The 12,140-nt window shown below is 38.5% G+C and overlaps 1 protein-coding gene across 3 annotated transcripts in view; it reads left to right on the top strand.

Annotated features, from left to right (window-relative positions):
• TRPC6 (transient receptor potential cation channel subfamily C member 6) overlaps nucleotides 1-12,140 on the top strand; it is a 112,467-nt gene that overhangs the window by 63,500 nt on the left and 36,827 nt on the right. The gene's annotated exons all lie outside the window — the stretch shown is intronic.

The following is a 12,140-nucleotide window of genomic DNA, read 5'->3' as shown; positions in this document are numbered from 1 at the left end:
CTGTGTGCTGTAGCGGTTCAGAGAAAGCAGTATTTAATTCAGATTAGGTGTTGGGGAAGTTACGTGTAAAATGGTGTTTCAGCTGTATATGGCAGAATGAGTAGCATTTTGGAAGGCAGAGAATGAGGGAGAAGATATTTTCGGCCAAGGTAACATCCAAAACAAAAGCTTGTAGATATGGACGAAGTAGTCGCTTTGAGGGAACTTTGAGCAGTCTCTGAATAAAAGGTAAGTGGAGAGATACCGTGTCAGATGCTGCCATTTTCCCCATGGTTTGTGCTACATCTGGAAAGGGTGAAAGTTCAGATTCCTAGTCTAAGGTCACACAGCTACACACATACACCTTTAAATTCCCTCCGTAGGTTATCTGACCTGTCTTACAGTGTTCATCACGTTCTGCTGTACATTACTGTTATTTAGGGTGAGCTTTTCTCCATTACTCAGCTATACACTGCTTGGAATCAGGCCTGATTCATCAAATACAGTATTACACAAAGATAAATATTGTTTTTATTTTCTCTGTTCTCTATGCTATGAGAAAGCATGTCTCTACATTCCACACTTTGGGGGTCTCTCCTGTGCAGTTTCTCAGTGCCTCTGCCATTGAAGGAACACTGTTAAACCCAGCATGGTATGCCATGTGTCCATCTATCCTTGGGTCCTATCCATCCAGGCAGGGAGGGGGAGGTAAATGGTGACTGGAACCTTTCAATGGCCCCCAGGATGGAGGATGCTGCTTTGCCTTTAGCTACCTGGCAGCTGAGGGTACAGGACAAGTAAATGATCTCTTACAATCCTGTCTCAGTCTTTCCTACTTCTCACTTTACTCCCAGGACTCAGTGAGTCAGAGAGCTATGCTGTCTTCAATTAGAGAAGTTTCTTCAAAATCTGATTAATATTATTTTAAAATTTGTATTTAATTTTTTTTGAAATTTCACTGCTTAGGTTTCAACATTTCTGTTTCTGTAATTGTATCTTTGTTTACACACTTCTCTAGACCACAGAAGAATATTACATTCTTAATTCATTCATTCACTTGCTTACATCTTTTGAGCCCATGTTTGTACCAAATATTGTACTGGGGAGAGTTGAGAAGGGAGGATGGAGATGTAGCACAAACACAAAGACAATTCAATCAGTAATCCTGCCCTCAATTAGTTTGTATCTAATAGGAGAGGAAAGACCTGTGTGTAGGAACTATAATATAAGGCATGACCTTGTGGAGTGAGGGGGCGGGCAGGTGGGCCAAAGGTGAGAAGAATCACATCTAACCAGAATGTGAATTTTTCACTGTCCCTAAATGCATTGCATAATGTAAGAGCCCCTTTAGGAGTAAGAGGATTTAAGGATCCGGACATTCCTTTATTTGTTCACCACACATTGTTTCTGCTCAGGTGGTACAAGGTATATGGATCAGGCACTTCTCCTCCATTCATACTTTCTCTGTGTAGTTCCACTCTCTTTAGCAGCTACCTAGAGCCTCTACTCAGGCTTACTCTCTGCTTAATGCCCTGCCTCTGTGAAGGTTTGAAGGCAAAGAAAAAACAAATCTCTTTGAAAACACAGATCTCTTTAATAGTATTTTATCCCTAATATCTTTTAAAAATCCTTCTCAAATATTACATTAGTTTACTGTTAAAAGAGGATAGCAGTTCAGAAAAATGTTTTAAAAAGTATATCCTAGAACTCGACAATCAGCAGTTTTTCTAATTAGAAATTTGACTCCAAAAGTTCTTGTATTACACAAGGAGAAAGGCCAGTTCTTGGCTTTTTTTAAAAAGTCTTTGGCAAATACAAAATTTAAAAAGCACAAGGTTTTCTTTCTCACCAGACAGAACACTCTAAAACAAATATTTCATTCTCCAGCCTAGTTTGGTCCACAGAGGCAAGAACAGCCTCATACGAGGATGAGCTGCCATTGCCTTTGTGTGTAAACTCAGGGAAAGCACATCCTCCATCCACCACCATCCATGGTGTTGTGATGCTAAACCTGTTCCAAGAAGCCCAGCCTCAGTTTACAACAGGATGGGACCTGACAGGGCTAAAGAGATTGGTGTCTCTGCTGAGATTTCTTGCTAAGTCTGCTGCTCTACTCTTCAAAAATAACTTCTCTTTTCTTACTTTAAAAGGATACAGTTGATCCTTGAACAAAATGGGTTTGAAGAGTGCGGGTTCACTTATATGTGAATTATTTTCAATAAATATAGACTACAGTACTACACAATCCCAGGTTGGCTGAATCCATGAATGTGGAACTGTGGATACTGAGGGTCCACTGGAGAGTTACATGCAGGTTTTCAACTGCGCAGAAGATGGGTGCTCCTAACCTCTGCTTTGTTCAGAGTATATGGTCATGTTAGAAAATAATAATATAAAAATGAAGAAAAGTTTAAAAATCATTTCTATTTTGCCACCAAGAAATAAACACTGATACTGCAAACACGCCAGCACATATCCTTCTATTTGTATTTTTAGTAGTCAAGTCCCTTAGAGTCTCAGGGAACAAAGATTGCAGAGTCTGGACCACCTGAGGCCTGGGATGCCTCACAGGGACCTGAGAGATTGTATTGGCCACAGGCTTTCTGCTCATGGTCTTCAAATTCTTTTGCTTCTTTTTCACCTGAAAGACATTTGAAAAATTCTGTGCTCATGTGCACATTTTAAAATTGGCATCTAAATATTTTTATTTTTAAGTTTAAATATTTTTAAAAGATATAATTTCTGTATAGTGTAAATATTGACATTTAAAAATAGAACTCTTAAAGTGCTCCTTTAGATGTATCTAGGGGCCTTTAAGTGCTGTGATTTTATGCATAACATCACCTATTTTAAAAATAAGTAAACAACCTCCTTTTTAACATTCAGAATAGCTACATCTTTCATTTTCTCCTTGAGTTTGTATTTCCAGTCCAATTTCCTCCACAAATATGATTCCTGATGTAATAGCTTTTTATTGTGTAAAGTCCTTTATAGATCACCCAATTACATATATATTATATATATGATATATATTATGTAACACATATTAGCAGCATATTTGATCAATACTACATAAGTTGAACATAATTTTTCAAAATAACAAATATGTACAAATTTTGAAAAGTAAATTTTAAATATATGACACAGCTCTTATTGGAAATGAATTTTTTTTTTTTTTTTTTTTTTTTGCGATATGCGGGCCTCTCACTGTTGTGGCCTCTCCGGAGCACAGGCTCCGGACACGCAGGCTCAGCGGCCATGGCTCACGGGCCCAGCTGCTCTGTGGCATGTGGGATCTTCCCGGACCGGGGCACGAACCCATGTCCCCTGCATCGGCAGGCGGACTCTCAACCACTGCACCACCAGGGAAGCCCGGAAATGAATTTTTAATGGGATTAATTGTGTCCATACTTTTGTTATGTATTTAGTGAAAGAAAACGTTATAGCCTGCTAAAATAACTTGATTTGTCAGCTATCATATTATTTTAGTTTTTGTTAACAGGATATATAAATTAATAAAATTAAATATAAATTATTTTATGTAATAAAATTAAAAGAGCTGACTATAGCTGGAATAACTATTTCTTGATGTGATTTGATAACTGCCTTACTGAATTACCCACAATGAGTCTGAAAAAAAATCACTTAAAAGTTTTATCCATGTGTTTTAACCAATATCCTAGAAAATTTTGAGTCCAGGAAAACATTCCAAATTACATTAAAAGGAATCATCCTCCTAACATTTTCTGCCTTGCCCATTAAAGATGTCTTTCCTTTAAGCTAATAATATATCCAAAAGATGAGTATTAATAATTTATAAGAATCACATTTAAATACATGAAGAAGTGATTTTTGTATTCAGTATTCCCTACTGATACCTTCTTTGCCATCCTCTCATTCAAGAAGGATGCATTCTTTGACAGTTGTCGACGAATGAAGAGGCAAAGTACATTAAGCAAAAATTATCATTGTTCCTATCACTACACTGCACCATACATCTAAATTTAGAACATCCCAACATGAACCAGCATGTTGTATTTCTATCATTAAACTTCATCTTCAACAGGAATGTGTATTAGGGCAGGAAAATACAGGAAGCCCCTCAGGTCTATGGTACCTGGGTTAATTATTAAAGGGGAATTCTCCATTGTTTGCTACATGGGTGAGTGAGAGTGGGGAATTATTTTGTAAAGGGGTGAAAGATCTATTTTTAAGGAAATCAGTTTTAGGAAAGTTGAAGATCTGGAAATTTATTCCCTTAAAACTATCAGTGTTCTCTGGCCCCTTGGAAAGTCTTCACATATCTGTTTGGGGCTTCCCTGGTGGCGCAGTGGTTGAGAGTCCACCTGCCAATGCAGGGGACACGGGTTCATGCCACGGAGCGGCTGGGCCCGTGAGCCATGGCCACTGAGCCTGTGTGTCCGGAGCCTGTGCTCCGCAACAGGAGAGGCCACAACAGTGAGAGGCCCGCGTACCGCAAAAAAAACAAACAACCAATAACAATAACAAAACATATCTCTGTTTGAAGGCAACTAATCTATTTTATGAGAGTTAGGGAATGAGAACTTTCACAAAGATTTTGTAAACTCCAATATATAGCTTCTCTAAGCTCCTCCTAAATTCTCCTTTTCCATAATTAACCCATAGTCCTTTAACAAAAGAGGCCAGAGTAGTTGCTACTGAATTCCTCAGGCAATTGTAGTCTTGCACCTTGAATCTTCTAAACCGAACAAATTGCACTCATTACCCGTATCATCAGGTCTGGAGCTGGCTCCACGTGGGGGTGACAACCAGACCACAGCAGAGAAATCTAACAATTAGGTGGAACCACAGGAATAAGAAGAAAACCCATAGGCCTGAGGGATTTCAGGTCTTCAAAGTGAATGGGGGAGAAACCAGATTTAAAAGTTTTCACCCATTCAAGTTTAATTTTTATACTGATTTTTTTTTAAATAAATTCATTTGTTTATTTATTTTTGGCTGTGTTGGGTCTTCGTTGCTGTGCGCGGGCTTTCTCTAGTTGCGGCGAGCAGGGGCTACTCTTTGTTGTGGTGTGCGAGCTTCTCATTGCAGTGGCTTCTTTTGTAGAGCACGGGCTCTAGGCGTGCGGGCTTCAGTAGTTGTGGCTCGTGGGTTCAGTAGTTGTGGTTCACAGGCTCTAGAGTGCAGGCAAGTGGTTGTGGCGCACGGACTTAGTTGCTCCGCAGCATGTGGGATCTTCCCGAGACAGGGCTTGAACCCGTGTCCCCTGCATTGGCAGGTGGATTCTTAACCATTGCGCCACCAGGGGAGCCCTATAATGAATTTTTATAAATAAGTTTTTGCTTTGGTAGCAAGAGACCTCAGCCACCTTAAACTTAAAACTTGGGCTAAGCCTAATTTTGGCAACAAACACCAAATGGATTAAAAAAACACACACAGAATTTTGACTGTTTTTGATCCTGGTGAAGCAGAGCATAACTCCTGGTTTTTCTCCTTGACTCAAGACTAAGAATTATCATAAAGACAAGGAGATCAGTACCAGGGATGCTTTTTCAGCAAATTCATTCTCCCAAATTCAGAACTTCCTTTTAGTATATCAATATGTACCTATGACTTATGTCTCTAAACCCTTTTTTGAATATATTTATATTTTAGGTTGTTTGTGGTAATAAAAAGGACTTCCTTTAATTACCCTAAAATTACCCCCTCTATACATCAGAGTTTGCCCTCTTCCCTGTCATTCTAGATAAGCAGCTTTTCTGAAGCTTTTCCAGATCCTTCATGTCTTCCTGGGGGGTGTGTATCTAAACAGGCACATGGCCCTCCAGATGCCTCTGCCACTGACTTTGAGGAAAGGGAAGACACTCTGCTGTGTCCATTTTTAAACTGTTGCTATGTTCTGGCATTCAAAATGTTCAAAAATTCCTGGCATTATTTGAAAAAGAAATACCCTCTAAGAAACTGACTGAGTTGAAAAGCAGTTTTTGTTAGCAGAAAGGCAGTGTGACTGTTATAAGACCTTAGCAGGGTGACAAAGGTGTCACTTGCATGCTAAATAGCCTACAGAAGCACAGGGCAGGGATCCAGACCAAAGGGGAAGGAGGAAATGGACCACTGTTGAGCTTCATGAATTATTCTAAGTGATTTACACTCTAACTTTATGATATAGCAGTGTTTAAGTTCTCCATAATTAGGAGAAATTATCAAAAGGCCAGAAAATAAAGTAGCCTTTTAAGATCATAGTTGTTAAGTAGCAGAGCAAAAATTCAAACACAGGTATGTTTTATACCCAGTCATGCTCCTTTCTTTATATGACACAAACAAAAGTTTTGGTTACCTGCTGTGTGCCACCTACTGTGCTGGAAACTCAAAGGTGAGTAAGATACAGTCTTTGTTCTGAAGGATATTTGAGTCTATTCAAGAGAGACAGATACATGAACAAATGCAGTTAAGTGTATGAGTCTGTTTGTTCTTGCCTTTGAATTACCGATCAGTTTAAATAGATGGGCAGGAAAAATCCATTCTGGCAAAATTTTAGATCTAAGGCAAGTCAACAGTTAGGGATGGAAGTTACGTGCAACAGTGTGTACCCTGAGAGACCTCAGCCCCTGAATCACCTGTTTACCTTCATTGCTGCCCTTCAATCTTCCTAGCTTCAATGGGACCTGAGAATTTCTATGCGAAGGAAAGGATAAAACCTGGTTATCAAACACTCTATTAAGTTAAATAAGTATCCGCTGCTGTGGCAACAATCAACATAAAAGTCAGTAGCGTCTGACAAACCTAGGAAAATGTCTGTCTTCAATTCTTGTTTGAAAATGTATCTCATCTCTTTTTACCTTTTCTTTAGAGTAGTGTCTGATTACCTTTTATGTCCCTCACAACCCCACATATTAGGTGCTGCAAAAACGCTTGTTAATCATCCTCACATCAGCTGTGACAGGGTTCAATGATCAATGTGCCACTGAGTGACAATTATTCTGAAGAGCCTTAGAGTTACTTATGGTCCCAAGAAGCAGGACTGGTTAACTCGATCACTAGATAGATAATGATACTCTGTACTTTCTTTACTCTTGAGGAACATAATCTCATTTTACCAAACTCCCATCTTAGTAAGACTGCTTTATCTATCACAGCACTAGTTGCTGATTGCTTGCTGAACATTTGTAGAATATTTGTTGAAAGAATGAATGAATGATCATTTTATTTTCAGTACATTCAAGTGATACCCAATGTTAATGAAAATAATCCATAAACAATCTACAATAGGAATAGAAAAGAGTTTTATTTGAGGACTATAGCCTGGAAGACAGCCTCTCAGATAACTCTAAGGAACTGATCTGAAAAAGCATGGTTTTCAGCACAGTTTTATATCTTGTCAGAACAAAGAACATTAAACAAATCAGGTATATGTTCCTTCAAGGTTTGAAAAAAAAACAAAAAAACAACAGATTAGCATGTACACAACAAGTCAGTATGGCCTTGGCACCTGGAAAGGGAGTCTTATCATTGAAGGAGAACCAGCATTGGCCTCCCAGGAAGAGAGGCATTTAATTGTTACTTTTAACATGGATATTCTTTACTTCCGGTCAATGCGCCCTTTACTTAATAATTAAAGCAGGTGTACAATGTATGTTTGAAAGGCCACAAACAGGCTATTTTAGTTAGCATAAAATTCAAGTTAACTCATGTATAAGCTAGAATGACTTACCCATACCTCAGTATGTGGAAATATCTTTTATCCCCAGGAATCCCATAATGGCTTTATTATTTTTTAGCACAATTTTGTGCCAAGGTACTGAGACTACTTGGATATTGTTTATGAAATGATGAAAACAACAATAATAATTGCCATTGATTCATCTCCCAACCCTGGGCCTGGAAGTGGCATTTGTTATCTCATATAATCTTCACAGTAACCCTAGGAAGTAGGTACTTACATTACCACTGTTTTACACATGAGAATTTTGAGGCTTTAAGGGATTAAGTAATTTGCCCAAAGTCATGCAGCTAGTGTTTGCATCTAGTTTCAAATCCAGGTCTGCCCTTCTCCAAAGCCCACAGGGTTGATTAGTGAGAATTAAGGCATGCATTTTCCCCCACCGTCTTGATTTCTATAAAGCAAATGTTATTCTATGTATAGATCCAGACATTAAAATTACACACCATAACATATCTTCTACTATGTAAAATCCAACTAAGATGACCCTTTGACAGGATGCTTTTAACAGGGTATTTCATGTCTATTAATCTCTAAACTCGGTTCTATTAACCCACTATCAGTCATCTCTTTATAACTCAAAGGTTAATAGGCAAGCACCCACTTCTAATTTATTAATGTATGGTGTGGGTGGGTGAGCCAAAGGCCGAATTAAATCAACCGCCAGCTTCACTTTTTCAAAAAACCAAAATCACAGTGCTGTGTCTGGCTAATGAACTGCCAACATCTCATTTTAAGTGAGTTTACATTCCAATTTGAGAAAACTTAAAATATGAAAATATTTGTAAATGGATTCCCAAGGTGAAAAAAACATGCATTTCTAAAAGCAGTCTTATTCTTTATTTTATATTTTAATTGTTGGGTTTTGTTTTGTTTTGTTTTTGCTTGGAATATGTCTTGAGAATTAGCAGTGAATTGGAAACAATTTTTTAAGTCAAGATATGAAACAGCACAGAGCTCCTGTACTTTACTTTTTCAGTCCGTGTGGTTTCTACTAAAAATGTTAACTCTACACTTGAAGGGTCATACCCTCCTCTGAAATATCTAATTTCACCTGAGCTTTTTTGGAATTCTAGAGAGTACTGGTTTTGAGTCTTACATTTTTATCTCCAAAAGGACTAAAGATACATCTAGAATTGAGCACTACAAACAAGAAAGGCTAGATGCATTAAATTTTGTCATAACTCCATAGGTACTTACAAATGTCAAGAAATGTCCTGTTTTCAGATCTTGCCTTTGATGATATAAATAAAATAATTATGTTTTATCAAATGCTTGCTATGTGCTTTGCAATGTGTGATTTCTTTAACAATTACTCTCACTAAGCCTTAGTTTTCTCATCTGTAAAATGAAAATAATAATAGCACCTACCTCATAGAGTGATTTGAAGCTACCTAAGATCACATGGCTAAAAAACAGAGGAGCTGGGATTTGATTACAGGTATATCTAACCTTAAAAGCCCAAGCTCCTAACCACTATAACATGGAATAGTGGGCATTGACAGCATATGTATTGGTACTTCCACACCTCAAAGTTCTTCCCCATGACCTTAATTGACTATTTCATGACAGAGGTAGAGCTGTTTCCTTGTGACCTTATTTATACTATCTGACCAGATACCTGTTTAGAAGTAGTTTGAGCCATTCTCAGTTAAGACAGAATTTGTTTTATTTTTTATTTTTTATTTTTTTGCGTTATGCGGGCCTCTCACTGTTGTGGCCTCTCCCATTGCGGAGCACGGGCTCTGGACGCGCAGGCTCAGCGGCCATGGCTCACAGGCCCAGCCGCTCCGCGGCATGTAGGATCCTCCCGGACCAGGGCACGAACCCGTGTCCCCTGCATCGGCAGGCGGACTCTCAACCACTGGGCCACCAGGGAAGCCCAGAATTTGTTTTATTAATTTTCTTTTATAGAATCTGTTTGAACCTACAGTTAGCAAAGTGAAACTTGGCATGATTTAAGGGGAGGAGCCCAAGAAGGTGCTTTGCAAATACCCAAGTTGAAGCTGTTTTCCATTTAGCCGCTCCGCAAATATTACCTATTGATTCACATCCAGAGCCTCTCATATTTCTCCAACATCTTTCTCTCTTGATTCCTGCAAAGAATCTTTTTTTTTTAACATCTTTATTTGAGTATAATTGCTTTACAATGTTGTGTTAGTTTCTGCTGTACAACAAAGTAAATAAGCTATATGTATACATATATCCCCATATCCTCTCCTGCTGGAGCCTCCCTACCACCCTCCCTATCCCATCACTCTAGGTCATCACAAAACACGGAGCTGATCTCCCTGTGCTAAGCAACAGCTTACCCCTAACCATCCATTTTACATTTGGTAGTGTATATATGTCAATACTACTCTCTCACTTCATCCCAGCTTCCCCTTCCCCCTGACCATGTTCTCAAGTCTGTTCTCTACGTCTGTACCTTTATTCCTGCCCTGCCACTAGTTTCATCAGTACCATTTTTTTTAGATTCCATATATATGCATTAACATATGGTATTTGTTTTTCTTTTTCTGACTTACTTCACTCTGTGTGACAGACTCTAGGTCCATCCACCTCATTACAAATAACTCAATTTTGTTCCTTTTTATGGCTGAGTAATATTCCATTGTATATATGTGCCACATCTTCTTTATCCATTCATCTGTCAATGGACACTTAGGTTGCTTCCATGTCCTGGCTATTGTAAATAGTGCTGCAATGAACATTGTGGTACATGACACTTTTTGAATTATGGTTTTCTCAGTGTATATGCCCAGTAGTGGGATTGCTGGGTCGTATGGTAGTTCTATTTTTAGTTTCTTAAGGAACCTCCATACTGTTCCCATAGTGGTTGTATCAATTTACATTCCCACCAACAGTGCAAGAGGGTTCCCTTTTCTCCACATCCTCTCCAGCATTTATTGTTTCTAGATTTTTTGATGATGGCCATTCTGACTGGTGTGAGGTGATACCTCATTGTAGTTTTGATTTGCATTTCTCTAATGATTAGTGATGTTGAGCATCTTTTCATGTGTTTGTTGGCCATCTGTATGTCTTCTTTGGAGAAATGTCTATTTAGGTTTTCTGCCCATTTTTGGATTGGGTTGTGTTTTTTTTTTTGATATTGAACTGCATGAGCTGCTTGTATATTTTGAAGATTAATCCTTTGTCAGTTGCTTCATTTGCAAGTATTTTCTCCCATTCTGAGGGTTGTCTTTTCATCTTGTTTATGGTTTCCTTTGCTGTGCAAAAGCTTTTAGGTTTCATTAGGTCCCATTTGTTTATTTTTGGTTTTATTTCCATTACTCTAGGAGGTGCATCAAACAGGATCTTGCTGTGATTTATGTCATGGAGTGTTTTGCCTATGTTTTCCTCTAAGAGTTTTATAGTGTCTGGCCTTACATTTAGGTCTTTAATCCATTTTGAGTTTATTTTTGTGTATGGTGTTAGGAAGTGTTCTAATTTCATTTTTTTTTTTTTGTGGTACGCGGGCCTCTCACTTTTGTGGCCTCTCACATTGCGGAGCACAGGCTCCGGATGCGCAGGCTCAACAGCCATGGCTCACGGGCCCAGCCACTCCGCGGCATGTGGGATCCTCCCAGACCGGGGCACGAACCTGCGTCCCCTGCATCGGCAGGTGGACTCTCAACCACTGCACCACCAGGGAAGCCCTAATTTCATTCTTTTACATGTAGCTGTCCAGTTTTCCCAGCACCACTTATTGAAGAGGCTGTCTTTTCTCCATTGTTTATTCTTGCCTTCTTTGTCAAAGATAAGGTGACCATAGGTGCGTGGGTTTATCTATGGGTTTTCTATCCTGTTCCATTGATCTATATTTCTGTTTTTGTGACAGTACCATGCTGTCTTGATTACTGTAGCTTTGTATAGTCTGAAATCAGGGAGCCTGATTCCTCCAGCTCCATTTTTCTTTCTCAAGATTGCTTTGGCTCTTCAGGGTCTTTTCTGTTTCCATACAAATTGTAAAATTTCTTGTTGTAGTTTTGTGAAAAATGCCATTGGTAGTTTGATAGGGATTGTATTGAATTTGTAGACTGCTTTGGGTAGTATAGTCATTTTCACAATGTTGATTCTTCCAATCCAAGAACATGATCTATCTCTCCATCTATTTGTATCATCTTTGATTTCTTTCATCAGTGTCTTATAGTTTTCTGCATACAGGTCTTTTGTCTCCTTAGGTAGGTTTATTCCTAGGTATTTTAATTTTTTGTTGTTGTTGTTGCAATGGTAAATGGGAGTGTTTCCTTAATTTCTCTTTCTGATTTTTTTGTTGTTAATGTATAGTCATGCAAGAGATTTCTGTGCATTAATTTTGTATCCTGCTACTTTAACAAATTCATTGATTAGCTCTAGTAGTTTTCTGGTAGAATCTTCAGGATTCTCTATGTGTAGTATCATGTCATCTGCAAACAGTGACAGTTTTACTTCTTTTCTGATTTGGATTCCATTTATT

Source organism: Lipotes vexillifer, unplaced genomic scaffold (assembly GCF_000442215.2).
Source record: "Lipotes vexillifer unplaced genomic scaffold, Lipotes_vexillifer_v1.1 scaffold593, whole genome shotgun sequence".
In the NCBI taxonomy this organism is placed as follows: domain Eukaryota; kingdom Metazoa; phylum Chordata; class Mammalia; order Artiodactyla; family Lipotidae; genus Lipotes; species Lipotes vexillifer.
Note: the sequence above shows the minus strand (reverse complement) of the source record. Positions and strands in the feature narration are given on the sequence as shown.